The 18,875-nt window shown below is 39.4% G+C and overlaps 1 protein-coding gene across 3 annotated transcripts in view; it reads right to left on the reverse strand.

The window, feature by feature from the left end:
• The window catches only part of LOC120536258 (interleukin-13 receptor subunit alpha-2-like), a 59,984-nt gene extending 41,404 nt beyond the window's left edge, over window positions 1–18,580 (reverse strand). Inside the window, exons 1-2 of one of the 3 annotated variants that reach the window (XM_039764579.1) lie at window positions 18,526–18,562; window positions 18,254–18,317 (exon numbers count right to left, since the gene is read on the reverse strand). The gene's annotated coding sequence lies outside the window, so the exon portion shown is untranslated. Of the gene's footprint in view, window positions 1–8,979; window positions 9,043–18,253; window positions 18,318–18,525 lie in introns of those variants that run through there. The other 2 variants (XM_039764578.1, XM_039764581.1) reach the window with 2 other exon arrangements.
• Window positions 18,581–18,875: the final 295 nt, after the last annotated feature.

The following is an 18,875-nucleotide window of genomic DNA, read 5'->3' on the forward strand; positions in this document are numbered from 1 at the left end:
GTGTCATTATGAGAACTGTAAAGTATGACCTCCTGTCCTAAAGTTCTCACAAATCAAATAATTCAGACATGATTAAAGTGCACATTGCTGACTTACATTTAAGGGTATTTACAAATATTTCAGCCAGAACACATAGAAATAACCACACTTTTTCAACATGGTCCTCCCATTTTAGGACACCATAATGTTTGGGACAATTATAGTAACAGTTGTTTGTGATTACTCAAGTGTTTTTCATTATTTCATTAGTGTATGCATAAAATACCTCGAGTTCTGGAGTCTGCAATTGCCATTGTTCAACATGAGAACAAGAGTTGTGCTAATGAAAGTCAAAGAAGCCATTATTAGGCTGAAAAACAAGAATAAAACCATTAGAGACATTGGTAACACCTTAGGATTACAGTAATCACAAAGGGACTGGTAGCCCAAAGAAGACCTTCATTGCTGACAAAAGAAAAATCCTTTCTATGGTATAGAAAAAGCCCCAAACACCTGTCTGACAGATCAGAAACCGTCTTCAGGAGGCAGATGTGTATGTGTCAGAGATGACTACCTGCAGAAGACTTCATGAATGGAGCCCACACTGCAAGATGTAAACCACTAGTTAGCCACAAAAACTAGATGGCCAGATTACAGTTTGCAAAAAAGTACTTAAAAAAGCCTGCAGAATTCTGGAAAAAGGGTCTTGTGGGCAGATGAGACAAAAATGAACCAGGAAACAGAGTGATGGCAAGAGCAAAGTATGCAGACAAAAAGGAACTGCCCATCTGTTAAACATGGTGGTGGGGATGTTATGGTTTGGGCATGTATGGCTGCCACAGGTAATGACACACTTATCTTCATTCATGATATTACTGCTGACAGCAGATGCACAATGAAGTGTGAGGCGTATAGAAACATCTTATTTCCTCACATTCCAGTAAATGCCTCCAAACTCATGGATTGTGCTTCATCCAACAACAAGATAAGGACCCCAAGCATACTGCTGAGACAACAGAGTAGTTTTTCTAAAATACGGAAAATTCTTGAGTGGCCAAGCCAGTCACCTGATTTAAATCTTGAACATGCCTTTCATATGCTGAAAAGAAACCTTAAGAGAAGATCCTCAGCACCTGGTGATGTCCATGAATGGCAGACTTCAAGCAGTCATTGCATGTCAGGGATATGCAACAAAGTAAACATGACTGCTTTAATATACCTGCCATTGCTGTGTCCCAAACAATATGGTACCCTGAAAAGGACTATGTATAAAAAGTGTTGTCATTTCTACATGGTGTGACCTAAATGTATTAAAATATTCTTAAATGTTTCAAAAGTAGAAAAAAGTATTGCTACTATCTCAGATTCTGTTCAGTTATAGCTTTTGTAGTGTTATTTCTACATTTTGTGATGTGCCTGTGTCAGATGTGACCAAATTTAAAAGGGAAACAATGAATAAACCTTAGTTGTTTTTCAATACATTTAGCTATGTTGGTTTAAAGTTTGTCATTATCTGCTGCTTACCAGCTGCTGAAAATGTTGGGCCCAGCTCACTTTCTTGGTTTGGAATTTATAATTGTATAGCCCTGCCATAGACCCTTCACAACTGCACAGGATACAATCAAGAACAAGTTCACTTCAGTCCTGCTCATGGTGACACATTTGTGTTTTGCAGAATAGAAGGGGCTGGGAGCTCTTTTGACTTTATACCCTTAGAAGTTTATATTCTTCCAGGTAGGGTTTTTATTTTCCCTCTTTTGTCTTCTGACCTAAACTGGACATTTAGTTTCTCATTGCTACTGTTTTACTGTATATTTATAAATAGTTGTTCTTTAGCTTTTTTTACTTTCTTTTTGATTACTGATTAGATACAGTATTATTGTAAAGCACTGTGAGTTACTTTTAAGTATGAAAATGTTCTACATACATGTTGTTATTATTTTTTTTAATAAATTTTGACTTGATAAACGAGCGATGTCTTGCAATACGAGTAGTATGGATACTAATCCCTCGCTATATCGCTTTGACTTCGCGGTTTCACTCTATCTGGATTTTAAATGTAAGCATATCTAAATATATATCATGGATTTGTCGCTGGTTTGCGCTTTCTGCGGACAATGGGTCTTTTAATTTAGGTTACATGCTTCCTCAGTTTGATTGCCGGTTGATTTCATACAAGGGCCGCTATTGGCGGATGGCTTAGAAGCTACCCAATCAGAGCATGTATTACATATTAACTAAAACTCCTCAATGCTATAAGATATGCTTCAGCGTGGCTTGTTTGCTTCTCTCTATCTTTCTCGCTCTCTGCCTGACGGAGGGTGTGAGCAGAGGGCTGTTTGCACAGAGGACACGGACGCTCCTCTACAAAATGCCGCTTATCGGTGCTTCTGTATACTTAAAAGCATGTATTGATTTTTGATTGTTTGCTTTTCTTAGCGAGTGCTCTCTCTGACATTTTCTGCTCTGATGGCGCTCCTTTAACACTTTGTCTGCTGAGCATCATGTGATCACAACTGAGCTGATGGTTCTTTTCTCGCTCGTGCACGTCTCTGTCTCTGTCTCTCTCTCTCTCTTCTCTTGAGGGCAATCGTCTCCTATTCTCCGTCTGAGTCTGCGTGCCTCACTCATATAGTCAACATCCGTACGAGCGTATATTGTTTACTACAGCATTGTGACTGTGTGTGTGTGTGTGTGTGTGAGTGCGCGCTGTCATGCGCATGTGTGTGCTGTGAAGTGCGAGTCCCCATCTTGCGCCCCAAAACACGAAGCTCAGTCTCAGTACTTTAACACCACCAGCTTTATTCAAGTTGAAACAGCAACAGCGCTGTTATTTATTGTAGCGGGATCTTTATAATGTTCCTTATATCACCCATCGACGGCAGGCGCTTACAGCATGTCTGCGATCTTTTTGGATGCGCTTATACGGAGAACTGCTACAGCGCTGGGAGACTGCGATTGCTTTGGGACGCTCTTCTGCAAGTTGTCCCGTTGGGTGGAATCCCACAAGAGTTTAGAAACTCACTCACACCCGCCATGATTCTTTTTAATGGTAAAGTGCAGGTTAATTTGTTTTTTATGTATTTTTACTTTATATTTTGTATTAATCATTTTTATATGAATAGTTTTGGGTTGTGGAACGAATTATTTGAGTTTCCATTATTTCTTATGGAGAAATTCACTTTGATATATGAGTGCTTTGGACTGCGAGCACGTTTCCGGAACGAATTATGCTCGCAAACCGAGGTTCTACTGTATTTTGACAATTTTTCAAATTTAGCATTACTTTGATTTTGACCTCTGACCATGTTGACTTTGATTTTTGGCATTTTCATTTCCTGATCATTCACAATTTTTCCCTTGACAATCTATTGGTAGTATTTTTCTGCAGGAATTGGAAGCGAATTTCAGTTGACGCCTCCAAAGGTGAAATCTTTCCTTAATCTCTGCTGAACGTCAAGTAGAAGAGGCTATCCAAACTTTTACTTATTAGAAATTTGCTGGTGCATCACTGAGAAAAAAACTGATTGTATGTGCTATGGAAGATAGGTGGTGCTATAATGTGCTAACCTGACACAGACAGATGCTAGAACAGGGGTGGACAAACTACTGCCCGCGGGCCACATCCGGCCCATTGGTCTTTTTAATCCGGCCTGCCGAAGATTGGTACAGAATTGCCCAAATCAAATCATATCATAATTATGACTGCATTCATTTGACCTTGTCCTGTAATGCCTGGTGTTTCACCAGGTGGCACATTAGGCGCAGTGATACATTGACTTGATTTTGAGGAGCCCGGGCTACTCTCTGTTATTACTCTGCTGCTGCTCTGAACCCATCTGCAACAATGAGTGGGCCAAAGAAAAGAAAAGTCGACAGTGAGTGCTGAGTGTTTAATAAGGAATGGACAACCAAATACCTTTTCACTGAAGTCCGGTCAAAGGCTGTATGTCTTATTTGCCAAGAAACTGTTGTGGTTTTAAAGGAATACAACATCAGCCGTCACTTTTTCACCATTATGCTAACAACCAGTCAGCGCAAGAAGGGACGGCTACCACTCAGAGGTTGGCAGCTAGTTTGCTGGCTCAGCAAAACATCTTTATCTGACAAACTGCCATCTAAGAATCAAGCACGAAGGCAAGTTATGTGCTGGCATTCAAATTAGCAAAGACCAGCAAGCCTTTCTCCGAAGGGGAGTTTCTCAAAGAATGCATGGTAGAGACAGCAGGTATCTTGTGGCCTGAGAGCAAGAACAAATTTGAAAACAATTAGCTCATCACTCAGGACAGTGACTCGCCGTGTTGAGCTAATTGACGAAGACTTAGCTAGCAAGTTAAACAAAAAAGCAGAGTCATTTACATTATATTCCAGGCACTGGACGAAAGTAATGACATAAAGGACACTGCTCAGCTTTCAAATTTTATCAGAGGGATTAATGACGATTTTGAGATAACGGAGGAGTTTTTGGCCATGGAATCACTAAAGGGGTAAACGCGGGGAGAGGACTTGTATGACAGTGTGTCGGGGGTCATCAATAGGTACAAGCTACCTTGGAGTACACTCGCCAACGTTACCACAGATGGATCGCCAAATCTGACTGGAAAAAACATTGGGTTGCTTAGAAGAATCCCAAAGAGGGTGAAGGAGGACAACCCTGAGCAGAAGGTAATTTTCTTACACTGCCTAATCCACCAGGGAGCACTGTGTAAATCCGTATTGCAGCTTGACTACATAGTGAAGCCAGTTGTAAAACTCGTTAACTTTATTCGAGTGAGGGGACTTCAACATCGTCAGTTTATTAAGTTTCTTGAAGAAATTGACGCTGATCACCAGGGGCCTCATGTATAAACGGTGCGTACGCACAGAAATGTTGCGTAAGAACTTTTCCACGTTCAAATCGCGATGTATAAAACCTACACTTGGCGTAAAGCCACGCACTTTTCCACGGTACCTCATGCCTTGTCGTACGCAAGTTCTCTGCTCGGTTTTGCGAACTGGCGGCACCCAGCGTCAAAGCAATGCTACTGTTCCTGTGTGGTTACTCTTTATTTTCATGACGCGGCTTTATAAATACACAGAAACTAACTGCATATTGTTTATTAGTGTAATGCATCTGATTGTAATTAACTCGTAACAATATAATGGTCCAGGGAACAGCCATAGTATTCCAAATACCAGAACTGCTTTAGCGTTGCTCACTTCTTCTTCTTCTTCTTCTTTCAGCTCCTCCCGTTAGGAGTTGCCACAGCGGATCATCTTTTTCCATATTACTCTCACTGCACGACTCGGAGTATTTATATCACTGTATCTGAGTGTGAATCACAGCAGCAGCTGATCAGAAAGAGAATTATCGGTATACAGCTTCAAGGACACGCTGTCTCAGCCACGGCAAAACGTTTTAAAGCCTTTCCTGTACAGACCTCGCGGTTCAGAAACAGTTTAATCCCAAGAACTTTAAATGCACTCAATCAATTGCTCCTTGTAGAACTGTTTGTACTTATAAGTACAATCACCCCACTGTAAACTTGCACTACAGTTATAATATCTCACAACCTGAGCCACTTTATTAAGCGCGTATTTACATATGATGACGATATCATTTTTAAGGTGAAATGCAGCAAAATATGTTTGTTAAATTATACACATAAAACTTTAACTTCATTTAAATAATCTATATTCTTCACTGGGAGTGTCGTGAAGGATAGAATAATTAAACATGTACTACGAAGATATTTCAATGTTCTTTAAACGTTTTGAAGAATCGGCGCTAAGCTTACAGATGGCTTAACTTCTATCACAGAGCTGATTGTATGGCGATCGGTTACTTGGGGAAAGAAAAGCACTGGGCGCCATGCCAATATATATTGAATATAAAACAGAAAGAGAAAATAACAACACAGCTAAAAACGCAGCGACAAATTTCAACAAAGATAAATGCTTGTCATGAGCACGAGGCTGCTGTGCAGTATCCACAACGGACGTGGCCATCCACTGTGCATAAGCTACCTTACTGACATTGGCCGACAAGGAGCCACCGATTCTTCCACTGCCCAGTGCCACCACAAGCCTAGAGCCGCCCCTGAGTACTGCAGCAATAAATTATTTCATCGAAGTGAAACACATGTTTAATAACGTGCTTTAACTCCTATCATCATGAAAATGACATCACGTATACATCTCAGTATTTTAGTTATTCAGAGAGCTGTAATATCACGAATGTAATGGACTCTGTGTCCAGTTGGAGGAAGAGAGCCGGTTTAAGAAGCAAGTAGTGATTCACACACATAGAGCACATAGTAGAAGATCAAATACAAAACAAAGCATTTAACGTGCTACTTTAATTATTGTGATTTGAGAAACTGGTTAATTAAACGATTTTAAGATGAAGTTTATAATGTTCTACTAAATGACAAAATAAACTACAGATTAAAGTGGAAATGTCGAGATTGAAGTTGACATTTCATGCTTTTTCCCCACCGTGTGCCTTTTTTCTCTGTACCCTAATAAACTTTCATATGACACTCAGACAGTGGGCTTACAACTCTTCTTTTCACGGCAACTTTGATATGTGAGTTCTTTTTTATTTCCGGCACTGTGCGATTTTGTGAATGTGAGCTTTCAAGTTTCTCCAACACGCTATGTCACTCGATCAACTTCCTTTTGTTGATTATACCACGGTTTATTTGAACAAATAGTATGTTTTTCCTTTGCCTCCACTTGGTATTCGCTGAAATTCTTATATTTTCCCCGTGCTTTTCCCATTGTCTTTTCACAGAAGGCTGCGCTTAAGGGCGATTTATATTGATTTGCATATTCAAATAGGCGTAATTCTGGGAGGATTTGGGGCGTTACATAATGCGCGTGCACAAGCGCTAGTTTTCACGCTGATCGGGATTTATGTAATGGAAGAACGTGGAAGTTGGAGTACGCACAGATTCCTGCATCTGGATTTTTCTGTGCGTAAACACATTTCGGCTTTTGTGCTTACGCCATGTTGTAGTGCGAGTTCTACGCACGGCGTTATACATGAGGCCCCAGGTCTTGCTTTACCTCTCCAATGTCCGCTGGTTACGTTTGGGGAAAGTATGTCGATGAGTGTGGGAGCTCAAACAGGAGATTATCTCATTTGACAATTTTCCTGAGCTAAGTGATACAGATTGGCTTTGTGATTTAGCTTTTGCTGTGGACATACTGACACACATGAATGAGCTGAACGTGAAGCTACAAGGGAAAGACCAGTTTGTGCATGAAATGTACACAAACGTCAGAGCCTTCAAAACCAAGCTAGCTTTATTCTCAAAGCAAATGTCAAACAGCTTATTTGTTCATTTCCCCACACTGGCTACGCTGAAGGAGGCCCCTCGACTTGTGAAAAAATACAGGAAATCACTGGATGCCTTGCATGGAGAATTCTACTGTCGGTTCTCTGCTTTTGGAAGTCACTTCAGGTGGCTTAGGGTATGGGGGCAGCCGTCCCCGGATGGTGATATGGGTGGGGCCTTGGGGATTGGGTCCTGGCATGTACGCTGCCGGGAAGAGGGCCGGAACATGCAGCAGTTCCACCATGGGGGAGGGGGATGTCCGGGAGGGGGAGGATCCAGCTTTACCTGGGTGTCTTATGTCTGAGAATTGCCACAACAAAACTAACACCAGACTTCGATGCACTGGCAAAAAAGGGTGATCGACAACACTGTTCCCACTAAAAGTGAATGTAAATATTAACACTGTAATGCCTTTTTTATGTTTATATTTGATATGTATGCATCTAGTGCTGGCCCGGCCCGTCTGTCAAATTTTAAAAGTCAATGTGGCCCCTGAGCCAAAAGGTTTGCCCACCCCTGCGCTAGAAGCACAAGTCCAAAAAGCTCACGTGAATTTATTTATATACAGTGTCCCCAACAGCCGAATCACTTTCCGTACTTTATTTTCTCTTTACTTCTCAGTCGGACCGTGGCCGTCAGCTGCAGTGTTTATATGTGTTACATAGGTTAGTGACACTGCCTCGAGACCCAGCATTCTGGGCTCAAATTCCAGGCCTAGACACTGTATGGAGCTTGTACATTGCCCATGGCTCTGTGTTAGTTTTCCTCCCATATCCAAACAGTTAAATATCAACTTGATTGGCGGTTCCAGATGGGTCACTTTGAATGTGCCTTGCGATGGAGTGTTACTTCTGTCCATGCTTGATTCCTGTGTGCCCTCATTGCTGCCTAGATTAGCACTGGCTTCCCTTGGTCTTAAACAGAATAACTGTGTTAGAAAATGGGTGAATAGATTAACATATAAAATGTGGGACGAAATGGAGAAACTGAGAAACTCAGTGGGCTTCTGTGCAGGGCATAAGGGTAGAGTCATGGCTTATGCACAGACCGAGTTGGGAAATTAAAATGGAAAATTCTTTCCACTGCACATTTGCCATGCATGCCAAACAGGGTAGGTTGTGGCTTTCTATGATATTGAATCTAATCATTGGCTGCTTTTCTGTATTATGAATTTTGTTAAGTTTGGCCATTCAGACTCTCCTTGGCTCCACCTCTGCATTCATTAAATGTGTTCATGTTAAAACACCAGGAGATTTGGTAGTTTGATGCTCAAAATGTTACACAAGAAAAACAACACACAGTGCATTTCTAACACATTAAATAAAAAGCAGGATAAAAGTTAAATGTCCTTCTACTATGTTGTCAATATTTGTAACTGGACAAACTTAAGCAATTAATGTAACGAGACCAGGGTAGCACTGTAGTGCACAGACCTAGCATCCTAGTTTTAAAACTCACACCTTGATGTTATCTGTGTGTAGTCTGTGTGATCTCCCTTGGGCTTTTCTCTCGTGTCCTCTGGTTTTTCTTCCAGATCCCAAAGAAATGCCAGTTTGTTTAACTGGACATTCCAAACTGGCTTTGTATGTGTTGTCATGCACATGCGATTAGGGGGCCGCGTAAGGACCTAAACTGTAACGTGAAAGCACATGCCAGAAGAGATTGGCGGGATACTAACCTCTCTCTCCTTTATTCTGCAGAAAGAAAGACGCGCCACTGCCATGATCCTGCTATGTTTTCCTGATCACGCATCACCACTTCCGCCCTCCCTCTGTCGAGTCCTGATGATGTCATCAATCCCAGAATCCATCTCGGTTCCTTCCCAGCATTCATCACTCTTCATTTCCGGTCCCTCACCATAAATCTTCCCCCATTCCACCATTCCAGCAGTCTCTGTTAGATGAACTGTTCTTGTATCAATCTACTTTGGCTCATTTGTTTGCAGTATACGGGGCCAGAAAACCCCAAACCTTTATGAGTATTTTGTCTCTTTATTACAGTGTCTGTGAGTGTGTGAGAATGGGTCCTACAATGAACTGGTGCATTGTGCAGGATTAGTCAGGCCCTGTGCGAAAGAGTGTGTGTGAGGGAGTCTCATGATGGCCTGTCCAGGGATGGTCTCTGCCATGTCCCCAATGCTGCCAGGATACACTGCAGCCCCTAGTGACCCTGACATGGATTAAGAAACTCAAATGTCAAATGTGAGGAGCAGTCTTCAAAGTTTGGAGCACGCAACCAGATTAAAGTCTTAACTATAAAATACACTTTGCCTGACAAAAAATTAAAAAAAAAAACTTCCTTATTTTTTTAACAAAAGGTACTTAGTAGTTCTTTTGTGTAAACATTTCACTGACGTGACAGCCGTTACATCCTAGTTAAATCTCATCAATCTTTTAACATTCCTTGAATACTCAAGAGATGAAAGATCATCATTGTGATTAAAAAATAAAACATAAGCTTGTGACTTTCAGGTGATCTCTTGTTGAACAATTGATAAAATTTGTTTTTATAAGCCATCTGGCAATAAAAGAAAATTTCCTAGGAAATGCAGTCATTTGTTAGTGGGATAATTATTGACTGACAACTTTAAAAAGACCTTGTAGTTTAAATGCCAAAATTGTGCGATGGTATTATTAGTATATTGTTCCTTTTTGGTTTGTTTAAACTTGAAATGCTGTCAAGTACTTAATCTCGACATTTAACTACCAAGATACTTCCTGGTTTAGTTCATTCTGCTTTCACAGTAAATGACTTCAATTTTATTTAACAATTTCTGAAGTATTTCTTTACTAGGATTAACCATCGTGTGGCAGTTCACTTCTCATTTTTACCTCACTGAGGGAATCAAAGAAACTGCATGTCTCATAGTGTAGGGAACAAAATGCAAAAACTAAAATATAAATAAACTATATTGTAGGAACGACATGTTAAAAAAGAAGGAAAAAATGTGCTCTGATTAACTTAAAATAATAAAGGAGGGGGCAGAATGCAAGGAGAACACAAAATACAAAATGAATAAATGCAAAACAATAAGACTACTACACCTCGAGGCCTGCAATTAGTTTCGAAGCCTTGTCTGTTACTTGGTTTGGGTCACTCACTTACCCTCCACAGCACCAAAGCAAAGCCCACTTCCATAACTCCCAAATCCTGGATTCTCTTCCTGTGAGTATTAGGTTTGCATTTTTGTTTTCCTGCTAATGCCAGGAAAAGGAAACCTGGTGGTGAAATGAGGAAATACAGGAGAGTATACAGAGGAAGAGGATGGCAAAGAAGAAGTGGGATAGTCAGAGAGATGCAGAAAGTAGACAAGAGTACAAGGAGATAAGGCACAAGTTGAAGAGAGAGGTGATGAATGCTAAAGAAAAGGTGTATGATGAGTTGTATGAGAGGTTGGACACTAAGGAGGGAGAAAAGGACCTGTACCGATTGGCTAGACAGAGGGACCAGGCTGGGAAAGATGTGCTGGAGGTTAGAGTGATAAAGGATAAAGATGGAAACGTACTCACAAGCGAGGAGAATGTGTTGAGCAGATGGAAAGAGTACTTTGAGAGGCTGATGAATGAAGAGAAGAGAAGAGAGACAGAAGAGGTTGGATGATATGAAGATAGTGAATCAGGAAGTGCAACGGATTAGCAAGGAAGAAGTAAGGACAGCTATGAAGAGGATGAAAAATGGAAAGGCCGTTGGTCCAGATGACATACCTATGAAAGCATGGAGGTGTTTAGGAGAGATGGCAGTGGAGTTTTTAACCAGATTGTTTAATTGAATCTTGGAAAGTGAGAGGATGCCTGAGGAGTGGAGAAGAAGTGTACTGGTGCCGATATTTAAGAATAAGGGGGATGTGCAGGACTGCAGTAACTACAGGGGAATAAAATTGATGAGCCACAGAATGAAGTTATGGGAAAGAGTAGTGGAAGCTAGGTTAAGAAGTGAGGTGATGATTAGTGAGCAGCAGTATGGTTTCATGCCAAGAAAGAGCACCACAGATGCAATGTTTGCTCTGAGGATGTTGATGGAGAAGTTTAGAGAAGGTCAGAAGGAGTTGCATTGTGTCTTTGTGTACCTGGATAAAGCATATGACAGGGTGCCTCGAGAGGAACTGTGGTATTGTATGAGGAAGTCGGGAGTGGCAGAGAAGTACGTAAGAGTTGTACAGGATATGTACAAGGGAAGTGTGACAGTGGTGAGGTCTGTGGTAGGAGTGACGAATGCATACAAGTTGGAGGTGGGATTACATCAGGGATCGGCTCTGAGCCGTTTCTTATTTCCAATGGTGATGGACAGGTTGACAGTCGAGTTGTGGACTACGATGTTTGCTGATGACATTGTGATCTGTAGCGATAGTAGGGTGCAGGTTGAGGAGACCCAGGAGAGGTGGAGATACACCCTAGAAAGCAAAGGAATGAAGGTCAGTAGGAACAAGACAAAATACATGTGTGTAAATGAGAGGGAGGTCAGTGGAATGGTGAGGATGCAGGGAGTAGAGCTGGCGAAGGTGGATGAGTTTAAATACTTGGGATCAACAGCACAGAGCAATGGGGATTGTGGAAGAGAGATGAAAAAGAAAGTGCAGGCAGGGTGGAATGGGTGGAGAAGAGTGTCAGGAGTAATTTGTGACAGACGGGTATCAACAAGAGTGAAAGGGAATGTCTAGAAGACGGTAGTGAGACCAGCTATGTTATATGGGTTGGAGACGGTGGCACTGACCAGAAAGCAGGAGACAGAGCTGGAGGAAGCAGAGTTAAAGATGCTAAGATGTGCACTAGGTGTGACGAGGATGGATAGAATTACAAATGAGTAAATTAGAGGGTTAGCTCAAGTTGAACGGTTGGGAGACAAAGTCAGAGAGGCGAGATTGTATTGGTTTGGACATGTGCTGAGGAGAGATGCTGGGTATATTGGGAGAAGGATGCTAAGGATAGAGCTGCCAGGGAAAAGGAAAAGAGGAAGGCCTAAGCAAAGGTTTATGGATGTGGTGAGAGAAGACATGCAGGTGATGGGTGTAACAGAGCAAGATGCAGAAGAGAGAAAGATATGGAAAGTGATCCGCTGTGGCAACTCATAATGGGAGCAGCAGAAAGAAGAAGATTATAATACTTTCTACACTTCTAACTTTGTACCTTTAGTATTTTGCTTGTTTTACATTAGAAAGATAAGATTTAAGAAAAAATATATTTTTCAAGCCAAAAATGCAATGCTGTTTACTTTTTTTTTGAGAAAAAAATGTAATACTAAGGAGGTTAATAAACTAAAATAATTTAAAAGTAAAAACTTTATTTTTTTGGTCTTATATATTTGAGATAGTTTATTGCTGTCAGAAAATGAGTGTTTGCTCCCTGTCTTTCCACAATCACTTCCAGGATCACAAGTGGGCAACTGTTTTTGAGTCCATACTACCTGCAGTAGAACAAGTTGTCCATTTACCCCTGGTCTCCAATGCATCTCTGGTTTATTGGTTTATTTTTTTTTAACATTTTTTTATGACCAGTCCTCGTTTGAAAATAACCATTTACCTCAGACGCATTTCGAAAATAAACAGCCAATGGCTCAATGGTGATTGTAAATAGCAGTGATGATAAGTGGCATCCTTGTCTAGCAGCACTTCTAGTATGAAGTAGTCTGAAATAATGTTGTTACTACAAACTGAAGCTTCTGGACTGATATACAGTAGTTTAAACCATGCACATTTGTTCGGGCCAAACCCAAATTTGTGCAATGTAGTGAATAGGTAGTGTGTCACATATGCACATTGGAGGTAGGTAAAGGGCTTAAAAGAGGGCAATACCATGCTGGACCAGGGGGTGGTAGAGTGCACCGATCATTTCTCTTTCTTTTGCAAACCAACTACAGGATATTTGGCCTGGGCTCAATGACGACACCACCTGGTTTCGCCATAAACTCGATGATACCACTTCTGGTTCTGGCCACAATGATGTTACTTCCGGTTCCGGCCCCGTTGACATCACTTTCAATTACCGGCTTTAAAAAAGCCATTTTGTATGTTTTCAAATCACTTCAGTTGTGGACTCAGCTCTGTAAAGAGATATTGTTGTTTTTTTTTCCTTTTTGCTCTACCAAATCTTCAAGTATATGGGGTGGCTACCTCAAAACTTTTTGTGGTATCCTTTGCATTATTTGACAGTAGTCCTATTCAACCATATCGAATGCTTTTTCTGCATCCGAAGATCTTCAGGGTGTTAGACTTTATGGGTGACTATATATTACATTAAGCAGGCATTGAAAATTAGAAGCTAAGTGTCTGCCTTTGATAAATCTAGTTTAGTCTTGTGATATTATGGAAAGAAGCACTTTCTCAATCTTTCTAGTTAGAACTTTGGAGAGTATCTTATCATTATTCAGAAGTGAGATTTGTCTGTATGTTGCACTTTGTAGTAAGTTGCTATTTTTCTTAGGACAGATAGAATTGAATGCTTGGTGAAAATCTTCAGAGAGTTTGGGGGAGAATTTTATTGTCTCTGGCTTCTATAAATGTTGCTAATAAAAGATGATCTAAATTAATTTAATTTTTTTTTATAAAATTCAGAAGGGTAGCCATCAGGGCCTGCTGCTTTTCCACTCTGAAGTTATATAGCATCTAGTTTATAGCATCTAGTAATTCTGAGAGTGTCAGAGGTTTATCCAATCCCTCTAGCTGTGGTATCTGTAATGCATTGAATAACGCATTAGATTGTGTCTGATCTTCTTTAAACTGAATAGAATATAAGGACTTAAGATAGTCTCTAAAGGTTTGCATTATATTGTTAAGGTCAATGATTTTGTCTCCATCTGTGTTGGTAATTTCTGATATTACATTGCAAACTACCTGCTTCTGGATTTGTTACGCTAAGATTGTATTAGCCTTCTCTCCGTGTTCACAGTAAAGATGTCACGATTTAAAAATTAGTTGTTCCATTTCTTTTGTTGTCAAGGTTGTGTTCTGATTACAGAGCCTGTCTTTTACAATAAACCTGGAGTGTTCTTAATCTATTCTGGTAATTTCTCTGATTAATTCTGATGCCTTCTTGGTTTCCGATTTGTTTTTGTGGGTGAGATATGAAATAATCTGTCCTCATAAAAATGTGTTTCCCAGAGTATTTCTGCAGAGACCACTGAGGATGTGTTTGTCTCTAAAAACATCAGTTTGCTTGGATATAAATTCTGTACAGTTTTCGTCAGCTAATAACAGGGGTTAAGGTACCAGCTGCGAGGTGAGTATGTGGGGCATAATGATTTGAGCTTTGATCTGAGGGGCACGGTCGGAGCGTTGTACTTGGAAGATTTCATTTTGGGCAACAAATTATTATCTACAAAGATATAATCAATTTTTGAGTAACAATGACGTACTGTTGAGAAGTTAAATTTTGAATTAACAGCTCAAGACTGATTTAATTCAAAGCATAAGCATCTCCTAAATGAGAATACAATAAAATTGTGTTAAAACTGTACCAATACCATCCTTATTTGTTCATCATCATTAATGACTTGATAATTATACTCTGCAAAACTGGTGCACTGTGGAAATAACAGTGTTGTGCCCCAGGGTCCTGACCTGACAGAAAAACACTCCTCAGGTGGTTGAGACCTGTCTGAGAAGAACTGGACTACCTGGAGAAGCCAACATAAAAGCTGCTCCATGATTGCTGTTTTGCAGACACAGCACTCAGAGTGCAGTGTAGCAGCCAGGAGATGTGTCAGGGGTCCAGCTGCCAGGGTGTGTGTTTAACAAGGACTCTCACAGAGCTAAAGGACAGAGGGCATATGAGTGCTCACTAAGTGCTGCATCTGCAAGCAGCAATCTCCAAACTGATTTTTTTTTTAGTAGTAGCCGTAGTCAAGTAGTAGTCAAGACCCTTTGGACAGTTTAGCACGTGTATGACATTTATTGCTTTTGTAGTTGGTAGAATCATGGTTTGCCTTGGGATTTGTGGGTTACAAAATGTGTGCCATCTCAGATAAAATGGCTGTAAAACACGCTGTACATAGACCGTTGCTTCCGGCACGCTAAAAAAGATCTCCATAGCTGCTGTCTCACTGACACTGTGTGTTACTTTGACGGTTATGTTGTGTTCTTTGCATAAATTAGCGAAGACGCTGCACACTGGAATAATGGGTAGGGATAATCATTACACTTCTGTTTCATAGAATTTTGTCATTATATTGGGAAGTCAGCACTGCAAGCAACCTCACAGACTGGCGAGTTAAATACAGAGGTAAAAGAGACTTATTTTGGTTTTAGTTCCACTCAAGGATAACTTATTTTGCACTTAGATGGTATGACATTGATTCAATCTACTTACAGAAATGTGAAATGAAAAAAAAAGAGTTTTTATCTTCGCAATTTTTCTCTAGCATTTCACCAGGACTTTCATAACTGCCTCCCCTATTTCGTCCCACTCCCCTGCATCTATGTTAGGGCCGATTTATACTTCACGCTCAGAACGCGTACGCGCCCGCATCATGGCTGCCATGCGTTCCCAGTGTTCATTTGACGCATCCCCTGAGCAGGTCCTCAGAAATTAACGCGACGCAAATACAACAAATACCGTTTTTAATAAATTACTTTCCAAGTGATGTATTTTGCACATAGCATTCTCAAATCCACTGAATCAAATTCTAGGTCACAGGGAACTAAATTCTATGCTGGAAGTATTAGGGCAGAAACCATCCCTTGATAGGGTGCCAGTCCATTATAAGGGCAATTTTGGAATTTCCAATTAACCTAAACTGCACAAATTTGAAGATTTGAGAGAAAAAACAGAAAACCTGAAGGAAAGCCACAGACAAAGTTAGAACATGAAAACTCCATGTAAACTTGACTAACAATGTGTGATGTGAATTATGCAAGCATCGTGAGTTTCTTGTAAAGATTGATTTCAAGGAAAACACAGAAGGGGTAAAGAGGAGAAAGACAACTGATGACGCTTACGGATCGAACAAGGCCTCATCCCCAGACAACATAAAAGAACAACAGCAGAGCTGAAGCAAGAGTGAACGTTTTGCCACTTTGTTTAATCTTCCTTTCTTTGCATTAAAAATGATTGGTAATTAGACGGGGTATCCCATCTGGAATCCCAACATGTCTTATGTCCTCCTCTGCTTATTTTACAATGACTATGATTTTACATCTGCTCTACTGCTCCACACAGCTGTCTCCAAATATAAGAGTGTCTTGTTCAAATATTTGGTTAAGTTAAAGTTTAGTACTTTTTGTTTTAGCAGATTGTCTGTATCAGCACACTATCAAACATACTCTGATCCACTGATTCTACCAGATCATTGACCTCAATAGCCTGAATTCTCACTTGATTATTCCACAATTTCAAGTTAAGACAGGCTTTCCCTTTTCTTGGCACTTTGAATAAAAAATAATTAAGCATTTCTATGAATTTATTCCCCAGTGATACACTATGTATTTGTATTTTCAAAATATACTTTGGGGTAGCTAATGTCAACAATTCATAACATTCCTTTCTAAATGTGCTTTTCTCAAATTGTTGTTTATCAGCACTGCTAAGGAGGAGTCTGTACATTAATCACTGTTATTATTTCCCTTAGATTCATGTCTTACTATACATTAGCATGGAATATAGTTATATACTTTATTAGTAAAAGAATTGATGAAAATACTTATTAGGCTCAGCCATATGACTGCTTCAAATACACTCAAAACATACAAAATACATTTTTTTTGGAGGGCAGAATTAACTTTACTTCTTACAACTGGTATATGATAAACTAAAGTAGGCGTAATTAATCTTTAAAGACATTTGTTCCTAATCAGCTACACATTGTTCATGTTGTGATATCATTCATTAATGTGTTACTGAATAGATAAAATATTTTAATTGCCCATTTGTTAAATTATTTGTAAACATTTAAAAATGCATAACCTAATATATAAATGATCGTATAGAGCTATTTATAACTATTTGAATGTACATGGACTAATATGTTACACATTACAAAATGTTTGTTAATTACTTATTAACTAAAGCTATTATAAACAGTATTATTTTAGTATACAATACTAATTCAGATAGCCACTTTATTAGACCAATATATCACTTTATTAGACCAATATTAATTTATGAATGTAAAAACAAATACCATTTTTAATAAATTACTTTCCAAGTGATGTATTTTGCACATAGCATTCCGAAATCCACTGAATCAAATTCTAGGTCACAGGGAATTAAATTCTATGCTGGAAGTATTAGGGCAGAAACCATCCCTTGATAGGGTGCCAGTCCATTATTAGGGCAATTTGGAATTGCCAATTAACCTAAACTGCACAAATTTGAAGATTTGAGAGAAAAAACAGAAAACCTGAAGGAAAGCCACAGACAAAGTTAGAACATGAAAACTCCATAAGGACATTGACTGGATGTGAGTTTTGAACACAGAAGGCTAGATTCATGAGACAGCAGTGCTAACCACAGTGCCACCATTCTACCCATTTTATACGAAATAATATTCTCAAACCTGTTTAACTCAATTCATGGTTATACGGGGTGGGGGTGTCAGAACCTATCATGGCAGTACCGTGTCATATAATTTTGCAATATAATAAAGAGACCACATACTTGCTTAAGGTACATAACATAATCATACATGTGAATATTTTTACTACCTTTTTATTCAGATAAACATGTGCTTTAGAAATATTTACATTTATGATGATACTCTGTAAATGCACATTTGAGCTGGCTGGCTGTACTACTGTAACTAAGACTAATTGTACATGTGCCAGTTATTCATGAATATTTACAAATTTTATTCATAGGACACATGACATGCTATATAATGCTCTCATTGTAATCACTTTAATAGGAGTATGCTATATATAGTACAATTTACCATACATAAATCTATTATAAATAATTATACCCAATAAAATCAACTATTAATTTGAATTATGAAATATGAATTAAGTATAATTTACTACATACCTACTGCAAATCACATGGATTGGTACTCAATGCTGTCAAGATAGGCTCCAGCACCCCACAACATCTGAATTAATTGATTGGTTTGAGAATGTTAAATTGCAAGTATAAATGTAATCTACATATACAGAACAGATGAACTATTTAAAACACCCACTACTTAAACCACACTCTATTAAATTTACAATTGAAAATGAACAATTTTACTTTAGCTATAGAGTATTTGAATGACTGTCATTATTATTATGATTTAAAGAAGTAAGGCATGAACTCACCGTGGCAGATGCCAAGTGTTTACCTCGCAGCTGCTGGTGGTGATGTTTGATTCTGAATCAGCCCATTAGCATTAAAGCAGTCACACCTCAGTTCCCTCGGAAATGCAAATACTGCAGTCATGTAAAATGATATCCAGAAAAACTGCCCACTGACTGAGGAAAAGAAAATGCGTAATATGCTTGTTTCATATAAAGGCTGAGATGAATAAAACAAAATTCTCATTGTAAAGGTGAGAGCTTTAGGGAAAAGTCTTTCCAATTTGGGCAGTTTCACATTTCAGCTGAAATTGTGTATGCACTGAAAAAATCACTGTATACGTAGCCAGCTGGAGGGCATCTTACTTTGACTT

The sequence above is a fragment of the Polypterus senegalus genome, chromosome 10, assembly GCF_016835505.1.
Source record: "Polypterus senegalus isolate Bchr_013 chromosome 10, ASM1683550v1, whole genome shotgun sequence".
NCBI classification, from domain to species: Eukaryota; Metazoa; Chordata; class Cladistia; order Polypteriformes; family Polypteridae; genus Polypterus; species Polypterus senegalus.